Consider the following 16,185-nt stretch of genomic DNA (forward strand, 5'->3'; position numbering starts at 1 on the left):
GTTTATTTCTGGACTCCCAGTTCTGTTCCATTAATTTACGTTTCTGTCATATGCCAGTACCACATTGTCTTGATAACTATGGCTTTATAGTTAGACCCCCACCCCAGTTTTATTGTTGTAAATGGCAAATAACATGTATAAGTTGAAAGTGTACAACCTAATGACTTAATATTTGAAGATATTGCAAAACAATGTCCCCATGAGCATTTCTGCTGTGCCAGCACAGCTGTTATCAGAGATGGTGCTTTGTTTAACCTCAGAAGAATCTGTTAGCATTCCCATATTGCAGATGAGGAAACTGAAGCCTTGAGAGATGGAGTGAATTGCTTAAGGTCCCAGTACTAGTAATTAGAGAGACAAACTTTAGCCCTCATCTATTTGACTCTAAAGTTGATATAATTAATCTTTATTTGAAGAACTGTCTTTTGTTCACTTATAATGTCTCCCATAAAAGAGAAATTAATTGGGAAAATTCATTTATGGAGAACATGCCATTAACTACCCTTGCTATGGTACTTAATTACCCTTAAGAATGGATTGGGTCACTGTAAAAAAAATAGAGGACTGGATGAAGAAGATGGGGCACATATACACCATGGTATATTATTCAGCTAGGAGAAATGGTGACATTGGATCACTTATAGAGGAATGGTGGAGTCTTGGTAGCATTGTGCGGGGTGAAATAAGCGAATCAGAAAAAAACAGGAACTGTAGGATTCCATACATTGGTGGGACATAAAAGCGAGACTAAGAGGCATGGACAGGAGTGTGGTGGCTATGGGGGGGTGGGGGGAGGGAAGGAGGGAGAGGGGGAGGGGGAGGGGGAGGGGTACAGAGAGAACTGGATGGAGGGTGGCGGAGGATGATCTCTCTTCGGGTGATGGGTATGCAACAGAACTAAATGACAAGATAACCTGGAAATGTTTTCTTTGAATGTATGTACCCTGATTTATTGATGTCACCCCATTAAAATAAAAATTTATTAAAAAAAAAAAAGATTAGATGTTGTCATCCTGGGTCCAGACAAAAAAAAAAAAAAGAATGGATTGGGTAATGGTTGACCAATGTAAAATTGTCAATACTTATTTAATTTGTATTCAGAACCACTTTGGTAGATAAAGAGAAAAATAAAACTGACTCTATCATATTTCACCCCTTTGCATCTTCTAAATGAAGGCAGACCATAATGAGGTTGTATCTTCTGTTTTTTTTTCAATCTGAGAACCAATGATTAGCAAAAATGTATTATTTAATTGCATCCTGACTCCACTACCTTGTCTTGAGGCTCTCCTGGTGAAATGCCTGGCCTGGGACAGGATGTTCTCTGTGAGCTGGGCCAGGTCCCATCTTTGTCTCACTTTCTTGCATGGTGAGTTCAGATCAGGTTGCTATAATAAGCTCACCCTCATAAAAGTCTGCAAATGAGAATAGAAGAGTGTTTGGTATCAGGAGATTTATATTCTTCTCATGGTAGCAAGAAGGTCATTTGGTGCCCTGGCCAGTTGACTCAGCAGTAAAGCGTCAGCCTTGCATGTAGAAGTCTTGCATTTTATTTCAGGTCACGGTACACAGGAGAAGCGACTATCTGCTTCTCCACCCCTCCCTCTTCTCTCTCTCTCTCTCTCTCTCTTTCTCTCTCTCTCTCTCTCTTCCCCTTCTGCAGCCATGGTTCAAATAGATGGAGCAAGTTGGTCCCGGGCACTGAGGATAGATCCATGGCCTCACCTCAGGCACAAAAATAGCTTGGTTGCCCAGCAATGGAGCCGCGGCCCCTGAAGGGCAGAGCATTGCCTGGAAGGGGGTTTGTCAGATGGATCCTGGTAGGGGTGCATGCAGGAGTCTGTCTCTCTGCCTCTTCACCGCTCATATGTGTGTGTGTGTGTGTGTGTGTGTGTGTGTGTGTGTGTGTGTGTAAAAGAAGGTCATTTGGAATATCTGCTCGCAGGTAAATACACAGCTTTGTGCTTTCTCTGCAGGTTCTAAGTCCTCTCCTTTAAGACAGCTCACTGCAGTCTCTTCTAGGAAGTCCAAATATAGAAAAAAGAAATTGACTGAAAGAACATTTGTATTCATCCACACTCCTTCCTCTAGTGGTTGGTTATGGAAACCCCCAGGCTGACAGATGGCTGGGCGTGGGGTTTCGTGTTGAAGATACTATTATTAACAAATGAAATGCATGTGTCCTCTACAGAGGGTTCTCTGGAGGGCAGCTCTTCTGCCAGATGCTGAGCTGAAATCCTGTTAGCTGGGACTAAGGCAACTCTGCACACAGAGGGAAGAATCTTAGAATCAGCTACTTTCACACCTTTCTGAAGGGCAAGGATAAGAACTAATTCTTCATTTATCTTCCCCCTGATTGGAAGAAGACTTCTGAGTCTTAAGAGTGACTTCCTGGGGATTGGACTGGCCAGGACCCCAGTTTGAGTGGCTAGGGAAGATTTAAATTCATACCAAACTGATTAAGGAACCCAACTAAAAATTTCAGAGTGGAAGGGTGGGCAATCGCTCACTGATACATTGGTTCTCTGTGATTTATTGAGCCAAGTGTATTGCTAACACCCCTTAGGGATCTGTAGTTACCCAAGCTTAACTTTTAGCTGGGACTGTGGCTTCTCAGAGCCAGGCGGCACCTCAGAAACCTAAACCAGTCAGAGGATAAGGGATCTGAAAAAAAGTGTTGCCACAATAATAAAAAATTCAGATGATTTTTGGCTTGTTATTTATTTTTTATTACTTTAAGCTTATAAATAGCATCAATAAATACTGAATAATTTAGGTTGCCATGGGGCAAAAGTACCTAGACACTGTAATACTTAAAATATATGCAGGATAACTTAGAGCCTTAAATCACACTGTCAAAGGTTAAAGGGATGAGTGTCCCGCTTTCCTGGTGGTTAAAGAAGGTGGGAGATGGACAGATGTTAAGTTATATTTAAAGAAATGCCAGTCTTGTTCTATGGTGCAAAATCAGTTCCGTATTTTTCTTCTGCCTTAACTCTACTATGAAGAGCTAAGGCTTAGATATTAAAAAAAAATCTCTAGCTCCAGGTTTGAGAAGAATACAGTGGTACTTCGAGGTACGAGCAGACCAACATACTATTTTAAGATACGAGCTGCGAGTTGGTCCATATTTTTGGTTGAGATCCGAGCAAAATTCCGATATACGAGTTGTGATTTGGGAAGCTGTTGCTAGTTGACACGTTGGCACACGGGTCCAGTATCGGCAGCACAACACTAGCTTCTCGTTCTTTCTCATGTGTTACCCACAGAATCAAGTCGAATCTCATGCACTGTATTCGTTCTTGCATCATTTTTGCATTTTTTACTAACTTTTTTTGTGTGCTATCATGGGGTTGAAGAAAGTGAGTGTAAAGGACAGTAGTGAGAAGAAGAAGAGAATGATGTCAATAGACGTAAAGCAAGAAATAATAGAAAAACATGAGCGTGGTGTACGAGTGATTGAACTGGCAAGGCTGTACAACCACAATACATCTACAATTTGTACCATCCTTAAACAAAAGGATGCCATCAAAAGCGCAAATCCAGTGAAAGGAACTACAATTTTGTCTCAATTAAGGACAAATATCCATGAAGAAACAGAGAAGCTTCTGCTAGTGTGGGTGAAAGAGAAAGAGCTGGCAGGAGATACAGTGACGGAGACTGTAATATGCAAAAAGGCACGTATTATTCATGGCGACTTGAAGAAGAAAGAACCATCAACTTCAAAAGAGGCAGCAGAAGATACATTTAAGGCAAGTCATGGCTGGTTTGAAAATTTCAAGAAGAGATCTGGCATCCACTCGGTGGTGAGGCATGGTGAAGCTGCGAGTGCTGACGTTAAGGCAGCTGAGGAGTACATCGCACATTTTGCTGTGCTTATCGCAAAGGAAGGTTACATCCCCCAACAAGTGTTCAACTGTGACGAAATAGGATTGTTTTGGGAAAAAAATGCCCCGGAGGACTTTCATCACCGCAGAGGAGAAGAAGTTGCCAGGCCATAAGCCCATGAAGGACCGTCTGACCCTTGCATTGTTTGCAAATGTTAGCGGTGACTGTAAAGTAAAGCCACTGCTAGTGTATCATTCTGAAAATCCTCGAGCCTTTAAGACTTGCAAGATTCTTAAAGAAAAATTGCAGGTTATGTGGCGTGCCAATGCTAGGGCATGGGTTACGCGGCAGTTTTTTATTGAATGGGTAAATCTCGTCTTTGGTCCTGCAGTGAAGAAATATCTTAAATATCTTCAAGAAAATAAACTCCTGATGAAAGCATTACTAATCCTGATAATGCTCCAGCTCACCCACCTGGTCTTGAAGATGACATTCTTGATGAGTTCAAATTCATGAAAGTCCTCTACCTCCCACTCAACACAACTTCAATCTTGCAACCTATGGATCAGCAGGTCATTTCCAACTTTAAAAAGCTTTACATAAAGCATTTGTTCCGCTGCTGCTTTGAGGTGACTGAGAATACAATTCTAACCTTTCGAGAGTTTTGGAAAGATCACTACAACATCGTGATATGTTTACACATTATTGACTTGGCGTGACAAGAGGTTACAAGAAGAACCTTGAACTCGGCATGGAAATAGTTATGGCCTGATGTTGCAGACAGGGATTTAGAAGGATTCGAACCAGAGACCAAGACTGAGGTAGAAGCGTTGGAGGATATTATGTCCCTCAGAAAGTTGATGGGTCTCGCAGGCATCCCCAAACTACGGCCCGCGGGCCACATGTGGCCCCCTGAGGCCATTTATCCGGCCCCTGCTGCACTTCCGAAAGGGGCACCTCTTTCATTGGTGGTCAGTGAGAGGAGCACTGTATGTGGTGGCCCTCCAACGGTCTGAGGGACAGTGAACTGGCCCCCTGTGTAAAAAGTTTGGGGACCCCTGGTAGATGAGGGTGACGTAACGAGCTTGTCAAGGAACATGAGGAGGAACTCTCAACTGAGGAGTAGAAAGAGACACAGATGATGCAACATACAGAGCTTCTGCAAGAAATTAGTAGTGAGGAGGAGGTAGAGTCGGAGGAAGTGATTTCTACAAGTGAAATTAAAGACATTCTGGCAATGTGGGAGAAGCTTTCAAGTTTCATTGAAAAGAAACACCCAGAAAAAGTTTCAACTGGTCATGATTCAGCACTTTTTAATGACACTTGTTTGTCACATTTCTGTAACATTTTTAAAACGCAGGCGAAAGCAAACCTCTTTGGATAGATTTTCATTTGAAAGTCCTGCAAGTGCCGAAAGTGCAGCCAAAAAGGCAAAAACAGGTGATGATTAAATGAAAAATACGTTATGTTAAGCTTATGTTAAGTTTAAAGTTAAGAAGGTGCATTTTTTTACAATTAAGTTTTTGTGGTTTTATTTTAAGTAAAGAAAGTGCAGTTTTAGTTTTGTTTAAAGAAAATGCAGTTTTAGTTTACATTTAGTGTTAAGAAAGTGCAGTTTTAGTTTACATGTCTACAGTGCCCGGATCCCTTCCTCTCTCCCTCCTCCTCCGCCATTCACCTCCATTAGCCGCACTCGTCTGTCTCCAAGGTAAGAATACAGTACTAAATAACACTTTTTTCTTTTATTTCATATATTTTGTTATGTGTTGCTAAAGTATACATGTGTGTTTCTTAATTAAAAACATGTCTTTTTTCATAATTTAGGATGGTTTGAGGATGTTTCACAGGGCTGGAATGGATTAAATCTATTTTAGTTATTTTAAATAGGAGAAATTTGTTTGATATACGAGTTGACTGACTTACGAGCCCGGTTACAGAACTAATTGAACTCGTATCTCAAGGTACCACTGTATTCAGCTCTGTCCTATAAAACTGTCTGCAATAGTGAAAGCATTTGATATCTGCACTGTCAAAATCCTAGCTACTAGCCATGCGTGACTACTGAGTGTGAAGCGACTAAATTTTTATTTTAGTTTAATTAATTCACTTTAAATGTAAATAGCCATATGTGGCTAGTAGATGACATATTGGTTCTGACATATTTGTTCATAGAGTTCTGACATGTTGGACAGAACCATAGATAATAACATGAAGTTCATTGATATTCTTTTATGCTAATGACTTAATTGAAAAAGTATACATATGTATAGGAAAATGAAATAAAATTAATAAGAAATTATCTATTTTATAGAAAAGACTATTTCATGAAGTTATGTATTCTTCCCATGTCCTACTCCAGTCCCCTTTCTGAGATGCAACAATGAACAATAGCTTCTTATCTCTTCCAGAGGTTGTCTATACATTTATAAACATGCAAATGTATACACATTTTATTATGTAATGGGAACATACAGTAACCACTGTTTTCTCTACCCTACTTCTTTCACTTCAAAACATTCTGGAGCACTTGAGATATGGGTGCTAAAGCTGCCTCATCTTTTTAAAGGCTACATAGTATTTCACTACCTAGGCATACCATTGTTTATTTAACTGGCTCCCAATAGTGGACATTTGATTTTTACTTCCAATTGCTATTGCAAACATCACTTTAATGACCCTACATCCACTTATATCTTTATATGAATGTATACCTATACCACTGCTATCTTTTGTGATTGTAAATTGCATGAAAAGGGAACTCTTAAAGACAACACCAGGATCAAATCAGTTAGGATTTAATAAGTTGCTTTCAGAGCAAACCAGAGTGAGTATAGTTTCTATCTGATGGGTGTAATGCTGACTGTAAGCCTCAAGGGTGAAGTGGTTGTCATTTGTTCACCAATGTAACTCATGTGCCCAGTGTCCTAGACCACAGCAGGAACAAAATATGTTTTTGCTCTCTACCCATTCTGTAACCATCCAGTCCTCCTGCCATTCCCTAAGTCACCTCTGCAAGGGCTTCTGCCAGGTAGGCCCTGGAAACAGGCCTGTCTTTCTACTGTTACCTCCACTGGGTTTGGGCTCCTGACCCGAAGCTCAGCCCTCTGAGGGAGAGTGGGAAGTGGACATGAATGTGTATGTCACATCACTGAAGGATTTTTATAATGAGGAAAGGCCAAAACAGGTTCTCATCCAATACATAGTCAGTGTAGTGGGACTCAGTGTGCACTCCTTCCTACTGTGGCTTCATCAGTTTGCTAAGTGACTTTATGTATTTCATTAGTGTCTCTTAATTTAATTTTTAAAAATTCTTATCTAGAAAAAAAAAAAAGATCACCCTGGCCAGGTAGTTCTCCAGGTTGGTTAGAGTGTTGTCCAAAATCACAAAGGCTGCCGGTTCAATCCCCAGTCATGGCATATATAGGAACAGATCCATCTTCCTGTCTCTCTCTCCATTCCTCTATCTCTAAAATCAATAAATAAAAATTTTTAATAGAAGAAAAGGAATCAAACAACTCAGAAAAGTATAAAGAATAAGCTGATATCTCACTACAGGCAACTACTATTAGCATTTGAATTTGACATTTATATTTTATATAAGTGAGCTCATGTTAAAAATGCTGCTTTTTCTAAATGACCCCCCATTTTTTCTTTTTGTTTTCCATTTAGGATTTTTAATCTTGTGTTGATAATGAAAAAAAATTTTATTTTGAAATTAAATTTAAGAGGATGACATTGCTCAACAAGAGGACAGAGGAAACCCCCTTTTTCCTTTGAGTTATTTTCTCCTTTCTTTTGCCTCCTTCCTCCACCTCAGCCCAAACAGGTAACAGAAGTTTATATTTGTTGTGCAACATTTTCACACACTTACAAGATTGCTTGCACATACACATACACACACACAGGATTTCTGTGATTTGTTTTACAAAAAAAAAAAAAAAAGGTATTTTGTATGCTCCAGTGCATCTTGCTTTTGTCCTAAATAAATGTGGTTAAAATGTCTTCACGTACTAATTTTTTTTACTGTAATGTTCTAATGTTTGCATATTACAAAATTTACTCAACATTCCCCATTCATGGGCACTCAGATAATTTTCTTTATCTTTTTTTATTTATGTTTACTCAGAAAATAATGCTGCAGTGGATAGAATTGTACAAATAGTTTTAAGTACCAGTTATTTATTTGTACTTTTTACTTCAGTAGGACAGATTCCCAAGAGTAGGATTGCTAAGTTGAAAGGTAAGTGTATTTTATTCGTTTTGTTTCTTTAAAAATACATATTGCCAGAATCTGTTAAAAAGAAAGCTATGAAAACATCACACCGCCACCAGCAATGTCTCAAAGTGCCCTTTATCCCATCCCTGCATCCCACCGACATTAGAGTTTCTACTTCTTTTGATTCCTTTGGATTTCATGGTGAGATGCAATATCCAATTGTTATTTAAATTTTTATTTTGTTGCCTCTGAATTTGGTTGAGCATTTTCTCGGACTTGCTGGCCCTGGTGTTTTCTTCTCTCATGAACTGGCATATTCAAATCAAATGCCCATTTTTTTTTTCTATTGATTTGGTGGTCTTTTTGTTATCAATTGGTAAGCATTCAATCTTTATCAATATAAGACCTTTATCTGTCCCCAGACCCATCCTCCCATTTGTGCTTCACTTTGTTTGGCTATATTTTGCAAAGAACGCCTGTAGTTGACTGTCTTTTATAGCTTCGGGGGCTTCTGTCATGTTTACAAATATATCCCTGGTCCCTAGGTTAGACATACTTTCTCCAGGATATTCTACTCTCTGAATTGGCTGGCTTAATTTTTTAATCATTTAAAATGTTTCTCTTATTTAGTTTATAAATTAAGCATATTTCAGCTATGTCTGACATGAGATCAGGGTGCGATTTTATCTTACCCCAGCTTTGTCTCTCTAAAGCCGTTAAAATTTGATTCACAGAAATCAAAAGGAAGCCTTTCAATATTTTTCTACTCTTTTTCACCTACTGCTGCTTCCCTCTATCCTTCTTTCTGTCTTCTCCAGTCCCTGATCTGACCTGTCGCTCCTATTGTGCCCTTTCCTTCTGCTCTTCCATTCTTGCCTGAGCCATAAAGACCTCACCAAGTGCAGCAGCAACAGTAGAGGCGGCGGCAGCAACCACTTATGTTTCCTGGGCTCTGTAGGCTCTTCATGTCAGGCACCGTTCTACGTGCTCTCCCACTTTAACTGGTCTAGTTGTCTCTGCAGCCCTGTGGCCTGGTCATGGTGAGTATGGTAGACTTTTGGGTCAGAGACTAAGCCACCACCCAGGGTCACACAACTCCATGGGGCCTGCCAGGGCCTGACCCTACAGCCTTTGACTTAATGACCCTTGTCCAGACCCACAACACAGAACGGGAACATAAGACTTGATCTCCTGGCCTTGCTCACTTGCTGTTTGGGCCCCTTGCTGCTCCCTGTCCATTTTCCCTCTGGTGTTTCAACAACACTCCTCGGAAAGGTGTTTCTGTGCAGCTCACAAAACCACAAGAGCTGAGTTCTGTTTGGGGACATGGGAGTCTCCTGATGAGCCTGGCCTGCTTTCCCTACTGACACCCTCAAGCCACACAGGTCATGTTGCACATTGTCAAAGCTCCATGCTAAACCCAGATGGATCGCTTGTCCAAGTTCAGAAGGAGGCTACTGCACAGCTACCTCGAACACCTCGTGTCTGCGGGAATCTTGTGGGAACTCCAGTCTTTCCAGAGGGGCCAGTTTGCAATGCCTGGTTTCAGACCCAGGTGGACAGACAGGGGTGGGCCAATGAAATGCCTCAGGCAGATTTCCCCTGCTCTCTCCTCTTAGCCCCTTCCCTCCATCGTCCTTCCCTTCACTCAAATCCCAAAGGGCTGATGTGATTGGCGCTCTCCTCACAGACTTGTACTTCCCTTTGAAGTGTTCGCTGCTTCTAAACCGTATTTGATACCAACCCCTCCTGGACCTTCTCTTCTAATTCAAATCCCTAGGCTCCGTAACTGTCTTCATTTGAAAAATAACTTGTTAGAGTGCCCATAAGCAAGCCACTTGACCAATGGGGAGTAAAGAAATATTTATTTTGATGAAATGTTTATGCAAGTTGGATTATTTGACATGTAAGAAAGTTGTTTTCCCCTTGTATCTGGGTCTGCTTTTGTTATCCCAGTTCTGTGTGTTTCCCAGGAAGTGAGACAGAGGAGATGGAATGCAGGGTTTCTGAGGTTTTGCTTCATATGAACTTTCCCTTGAAAACCTAGTCTTTCTTTTGCACCATTCAGCTGGTATTCCTTGAGCACTTACTACATGCAGAGCATTATTGTGGGTGTAGTGAATACAACAGTGAAGAGAAAGACAGAATCCTGGTTTTGTAGAGGTGGAGTACATAAACATCAGAGAGTAAATACTGACAGAGTAGGCATGCTGTTGGTGTAGGACAGGGGTCCCCAAACTACGGCCCACGGGCTGCATGCGGCCCCCTGAGGCCATTTATCCGGACCCTGCTGCACTTCTGGAAGGGGCACCTCTTTCATTGGTGGTCAGCATTCACATCCTGTGCTCTTAGAGTACTGTATGTGGCGGTGCCGCAAAGCACGGCGTTGCTCACGTACAGTACTACTTCCGGTGATGCGGACGTACGCGTCATGGCTCCAGAAGCATGTCATATCACTTGTTACGGCTACCAGTGACAAATATGGAACTGACATTGACCATCTCATTAGCCAAAAGCAGGCCCATAGTTTCCATTGAAATACTGGTCAGTTTGTTGATTTAAATTTACTTGTTCTTTATTTTAAATATTGTATTTGTTCCCATTTTATTTTTTTACTTTAAAATAAGATATGTGCAGTGTGCATAGGGATTTGTTCATAGTTTTTTTTATAGTCCGGCCCTCCAATGGTCTGAGGGACAGTGAACTGGCCCCCTGCGTAAAAAGTTTGGGGACCCCTGGTGTAGGAGGTTGTGAGGAAAAGCTTCCCTGAAGGGAAGGCCTTTGTGTTGGCAGTGAGGGAGCCCTGGGGGCATCCAAGATGAAGTGTTTATGTAGAGGGTGGGCATGTGCTTGCTGGCTGTGCTTGAGGAAAATCAAGGAAACCAGTGCCAAGTGTGCAAGTGAAAACACAACAATTCTGCCCCAAAGTCTGGTGGTAATGGGGGTGGCGGCGGCAGCGGCAGTCGCGGAAAGCACATACACATATAAGGACATTGGATTCTATGCTGTGAAAGGTCAGAAGGCAATGGAGAGTTTTGACCAAGATGTCCAGTGATCTGGTGTGTGTGTGTGTGTGTGTGTGTGTGTGTGTGTGTGTGTGTGTGTGTGTTTTAAAAGATTATGCTGGCTGCTTTATAGACACTGGCATGTGGGTGTCAAGGTGGAAGTAGAGAGGAACATTAAATGCCTCTAAGAGATGATGGTGTTCCTTTATTTGTTCAGGAGCTCCTCTGACCAGACAGGCATCCCAGATGAAATCCTGGGAGTCACTTTGGTGTCCTCCCTATCTCTCCCCACTTCCTGCCTACCTCTCTCCACTTTCCGCCCACCTCTCCCTGCTTCCTGACAATCTCTTACTACTTCCTCCCTTTCTCTTACCACTGTTCAGAGAAGATCAATCTTTTCCAGTCCCCAGAGTGTTGTGTTTGGATTCAGGCCAAGCTCTGTCCCGTACTAAATGGGTGCTACAGGGCATGTTTCTAAACCTCTCTGAGCTGAGGTTTCCTCATCTGAATGGGAGTACCAGTAATAGCACTTACAACCCAGACAAGAATTGAATTCAGAATGTATGTACAGTACTTGGCACTGAACTAGACATACCAATGCTGAGTAAACATCAGTGATGAGTTGAAGAACTGCTACATTGACATTGATGGCAGCTGTCATCACTATTAGTAGTATTTCTAAGTTCTGATTATCTTACCTTTTAAACGTCTTCCAATACTATGAGATACAAATGTCTTCATCCCAGTGCCCTGGCTTTCATCAGGTCTAAATCATTTTCCATTTGGACTCAGGCTAATTTTTTAATGGTCTTCCTGCATCCTTCTCAAACCCCTTAGGCCATTTTCTACTTTGTCCTTATCAGGGAATGTTTCCAAAACATAAATCTAATCCTGTCACTTCCTCCTCACCATACACCCGTGGTTTACTCTTGTCTTCAGTAAAGTCCAAATACCTCCTTGTACGGGTCCTTCCATCCTTCCATGCCTGTCTCATTTTCTGACACACACACACACACACACACACACACACACACACACACACACACACACACACACACTAGCTAGCAGACAGATGTGCCACCTCCTGATTGTAGAGTTTATCATATCAAATTATTGTACTTATTACCTGAATCCCTCACTAAATTGTAATATTGGTAGGAACTATGTTTAGTCATTTTTTATATACAGTGAAGGAGTAAACTATACTATTCTCAAATATGCAGCTTGGTGAGTTTTTATATGTGTATGTGTCCTTGTAGCTCCTACTCGGATCCAGATAGAGAACATTTCAAGTGGCCCAGAGTTTCCCTAGAACCTTTCTGGTCCATACTTATTCATCTTCAAGTTCCCAGGATCTATTCTAGTGATAGCAGGTAGCAGGTATGGTCCAGATATTTGTGGAAGGTTTCCATCAGTTCACTAGAGGAAGAAATAGATGGGCCATTGCTGACACTCTTGACCATTGCTGCCCTTTGCAGTTCTGAGACCAGCGGTGTAATAGTGCCTGATTTCAACTTAATCAAAGCATCACCAGCCAGAATGAGGCTTTGTCAAGTAATAAATTTACTAAATGGTTTTACAGGCTCAGTTGCAGACAATAACTATTTCATACAATTGTTCTCTATGTAATCTTTAACGAAACCAGATCCCATATCTCATTTGATCATCTCAACAATCCTGTAAGGTAAGAAGAACAGGTATGATTGATTCATTTCCAAGGGAAGAACCTGAGACTCCAGGAACTTCTTCTCTGGGCATATGCACCACGAGCGGGCCTTTGGTACACATGGTACAAGTGAGAGGTGGGGAAGGCCTTGGAGCCATCGTCCAAGTCCACGGTTCTTTCTGTCAGGAAACCCTGCCCATGCCTTTTGCCTTTCTATTAAGGTATCTTAGGTCCTGTATGGATTGAATTGTGTGTCCCCCAAATGGTATTAAAACCCTAATCCCCAGGATCTCAGAATATGACCATATTTCAAAGTAGGGTCATTGTAAGTTGCAGATGTAATTCCTTAGGATGAGGTCTTCCTGGATAAGGGTGAATCCCTCATTGATATGACAGCTGTTCTTGTAAGCAGAGAAGAGACACAGAGACACACACAGGGGAAGGCCATGTGGAGACAGAGAATGGAGCAATGGCTCTACAAGCTGAGAAAGGCTGAGGACTGCCGGCACCCACAGAAGCTGGAAGGGGCATGGAAGGACCTCCTCTCCAGGTTTTGGAAGGACTGTCCTGCTGACACCTTGATTTGAGATGTCCGTTCACCAGTATCGTGAGACAGTATATTCCTGTTGTTCTAAGCTATCTGTGTGTAGTCCTTGTTTCGGCAGCCCAAGGACACTAACACAGGCAAATATTTGTCTTCTGGGTCAGAATTAACCACACATCTCAGAAGGGTGTGAGCCATCCCACTGTGGTCACTGCTGCCTTCCCACCCACAGTGCCTCCTCATGCATTCCATCTACCTTTCCCTCCTTTAGAACATGGCTCAAATGCCACCACCCCTGTCCTTGACCCTCCAACGAAAAGCAGAGGCATGATAGACAATGTAATTGGTTGATACTGCTCACAAAAATATGTGGTTTCTCATTTAATATCATTCAAATGGACACAGAAGCAGTCTCTTTGGCTTTGTCTCTCCGGGAGGGCTGACAGTAAGCAGACAGCATGGGGGATTGACGACAATTCTATATGAAAGGCTTTCCGGTCAAAGGTTGATCTTCAGGAGGCCAGATATTACATTAGTTAGGAACACAGAAAAATAATTGCATTGTTGGAGGAGGTATTAAGAGGGACAAACTGCAGGTTGATTCCGGGCCGGAAGGGGAAATCAGAGGCTCCTCCTCCTAATCCTTCACTCCTCCTTCCCGTACTAGGAGCCCCTTCAAAGATGAAACTTTGGGAGAGCAGGTATTGCTGAGATCGTCTGGAACCTTTACATGACTGAACCTCATGAAGGCCTCCACATAAACTCTTAGGATACTGAGAGGTGGGAGTGGCCAGCCAAGACAAGCCTCATACTCTTGCTTATTAAAACTGCTACCTACCTATCTGTAGTGGCCCTCAAATGTCACCTGGGTAACCCCTGAGGGGGCTTCAAGCCAACACATGTTAAATCTGAATGTGTTTGATAAAGTTGGCTTTTCCTGATGTCCACTGGATGAAGGTGGAATGCCCCTTGCCTTGATTCAATTTTCATGTTGACATCTTAACTGAACTTAAAGGCTCAGCTCAGTTGACATTGACTCCAAAAAGACTTCTCTGAGGTTGACTACAAAACACGCTTTCTCGTCTTAATTTCCATGGCACCTTCTGAGTATGTATCTTGGAATATGGGTCATTTTCCACAGGTGTTTGAGATCTGCATTCCATTCCAGGAATATTTACTGGATGGGTTCATGTACCAGGCACCATGCTGGGGCTTTGAGGACACCTTCTTGAACTGGGGAGATGCAGTGTCTGAGTATGGAGCTGACAATTTCATGGGATGTGTTTTCAGACTGAACTATGTTCTAAATATATTTGTGAAAAAAGTTTGATGCTCTGTTAGGCCAATTCTAGATAATTAACCAATTCATTCTACACAGGTACATTAGACAGATAACCACAGAGGGCTGGCTTCATGGGGGTGAGACCAGTGTACTTATACTGAAAATGACCTACAACCCCAGGGCTTGCACTTGAGGTTTAATGCTCTGTAGTTGTCATCTTGAACTTTCTGTTAATTTTAGAAATTAATTTTATTCCTTTATTTACAGCTCCTGAAGCATCCTTTCTCCCACAGACTGCCTAGGAGGTGTTCTTGGCTGACTACTTCTCCATTCCAAGGTGCCCTGGGCCTTGACCAGCCTCTGTCCCCCAAGTCTGCAATCACTCCTGCTTTTTTACAGGGCAACAACTGGATCAAGTTGGAAGAGAAGGCCTGCGTTCTGTTAGTTACCCTCAGTCTGCTGGTGGCAGAGGGGCTGGGATCCATGCAGAGGAGTGGGTGTGTGTACCTGCATTTGAGAGGTATATCAGGGTGGGGCTGGCAGCAGCTGTCTGTCCCTGCCACAGGCCACCCTTCTTGTGGCATAGTCCACCAGTGTCTTGAGTAGGGAAAGCCTCTTTCCACCTCTGATCTGGGTTAGTCCTTCCCAGCTTGTCCTTCTATACCTGGGGTATACCTGGGGACCATCCCTCCACTGAGCATTGTGGCAGTAATCTGTGGGGAAAAGAGACTGGTTGCTCCCCCCTCCCCAACGCTGGCCAGGGACACAGCACATTGGTTCAGTGGAGGGTGGTAGATGTGGGTCACTAGTGCTGCCTTGAGTCACATTCAGTCATGGGCAACTATTACTATGCCCAAGGAAGCATTGATGTTAAATAATAAAAATTTAAAAAAGCAGCATGACATGTGGACAGATACTGAGAAAGAAAGAGATATGTCTTATATGTTAGTACCTTTAATGGTGCTTTTTTTCCTTTTTAAAAAAGGAGCCTTTCATTTCCATTTTGTCCTGGACCCAAAATATGTAGTGGGCCCTGTCCCCAACCTCAGTAACAACCATAGCCATCACTTCTGACAGTACCAGGTGCTGGGAATGTGCCATCAGATCTTCTCAATCATTATGAGTTAGGGCCTTTGATAACTTCAATTCTGCGTAGGAGGATAATGAGGCACAGTGCAATGCATGAGGCCCATGTTGAGTAAGTAGCCAAGCCGTTCTCTGCCCCCAGGTGTGTGGGACTCCAGAGCTTGAGTGCTAATATGGATGCTGAGTGGAACCTCCCAAATGGCTAGTGTGCAGTGAAGTTTGTGAATTGAAAGCATGTCGCTGGGAGCTGGCTGCAGGAATAGGAACCACCCCACCACCCGCCCCCTGGACTGCATTCAGGAGAGGCTGTGAGTGCCCCTCACAGCGTGCAAAGCTGGAGGATGCTGGGGCATGTGATAGAGCAGGGCTGGGCCGAAGTCCTGAGTGGGCAGCAGCACGTGACCACCTGCAGCTGCAGAGTGATGGCGAGCTTGCAGCATCACTGGCTCAGCTGGCCCTGTCTTGTACACAGGGCCTGGCCATCTTGTGCCCAAGTCGGGTAAAGCACCATTTTGTTTCTGCCTCACCATTTGCTTTTCCTGTTATTTGCAAGCCACT

This window comes from Saccopteryx leptura, chromosome 2 (assembly GCF_036850995.1).
Source record: "Saccopteryx leptura isolate mSacLep1 chromosome 2, mSacLep1_pri_phased_curated, whole genome shotgun sequence".
In the NCBI taxonomy this organism is placed as follows: Eukaryota; Metazoa; Chordata; class Mammalia; order Chiroptera; family Emballonuridae; genus Saccopteryx; species Saccopteryx leptura.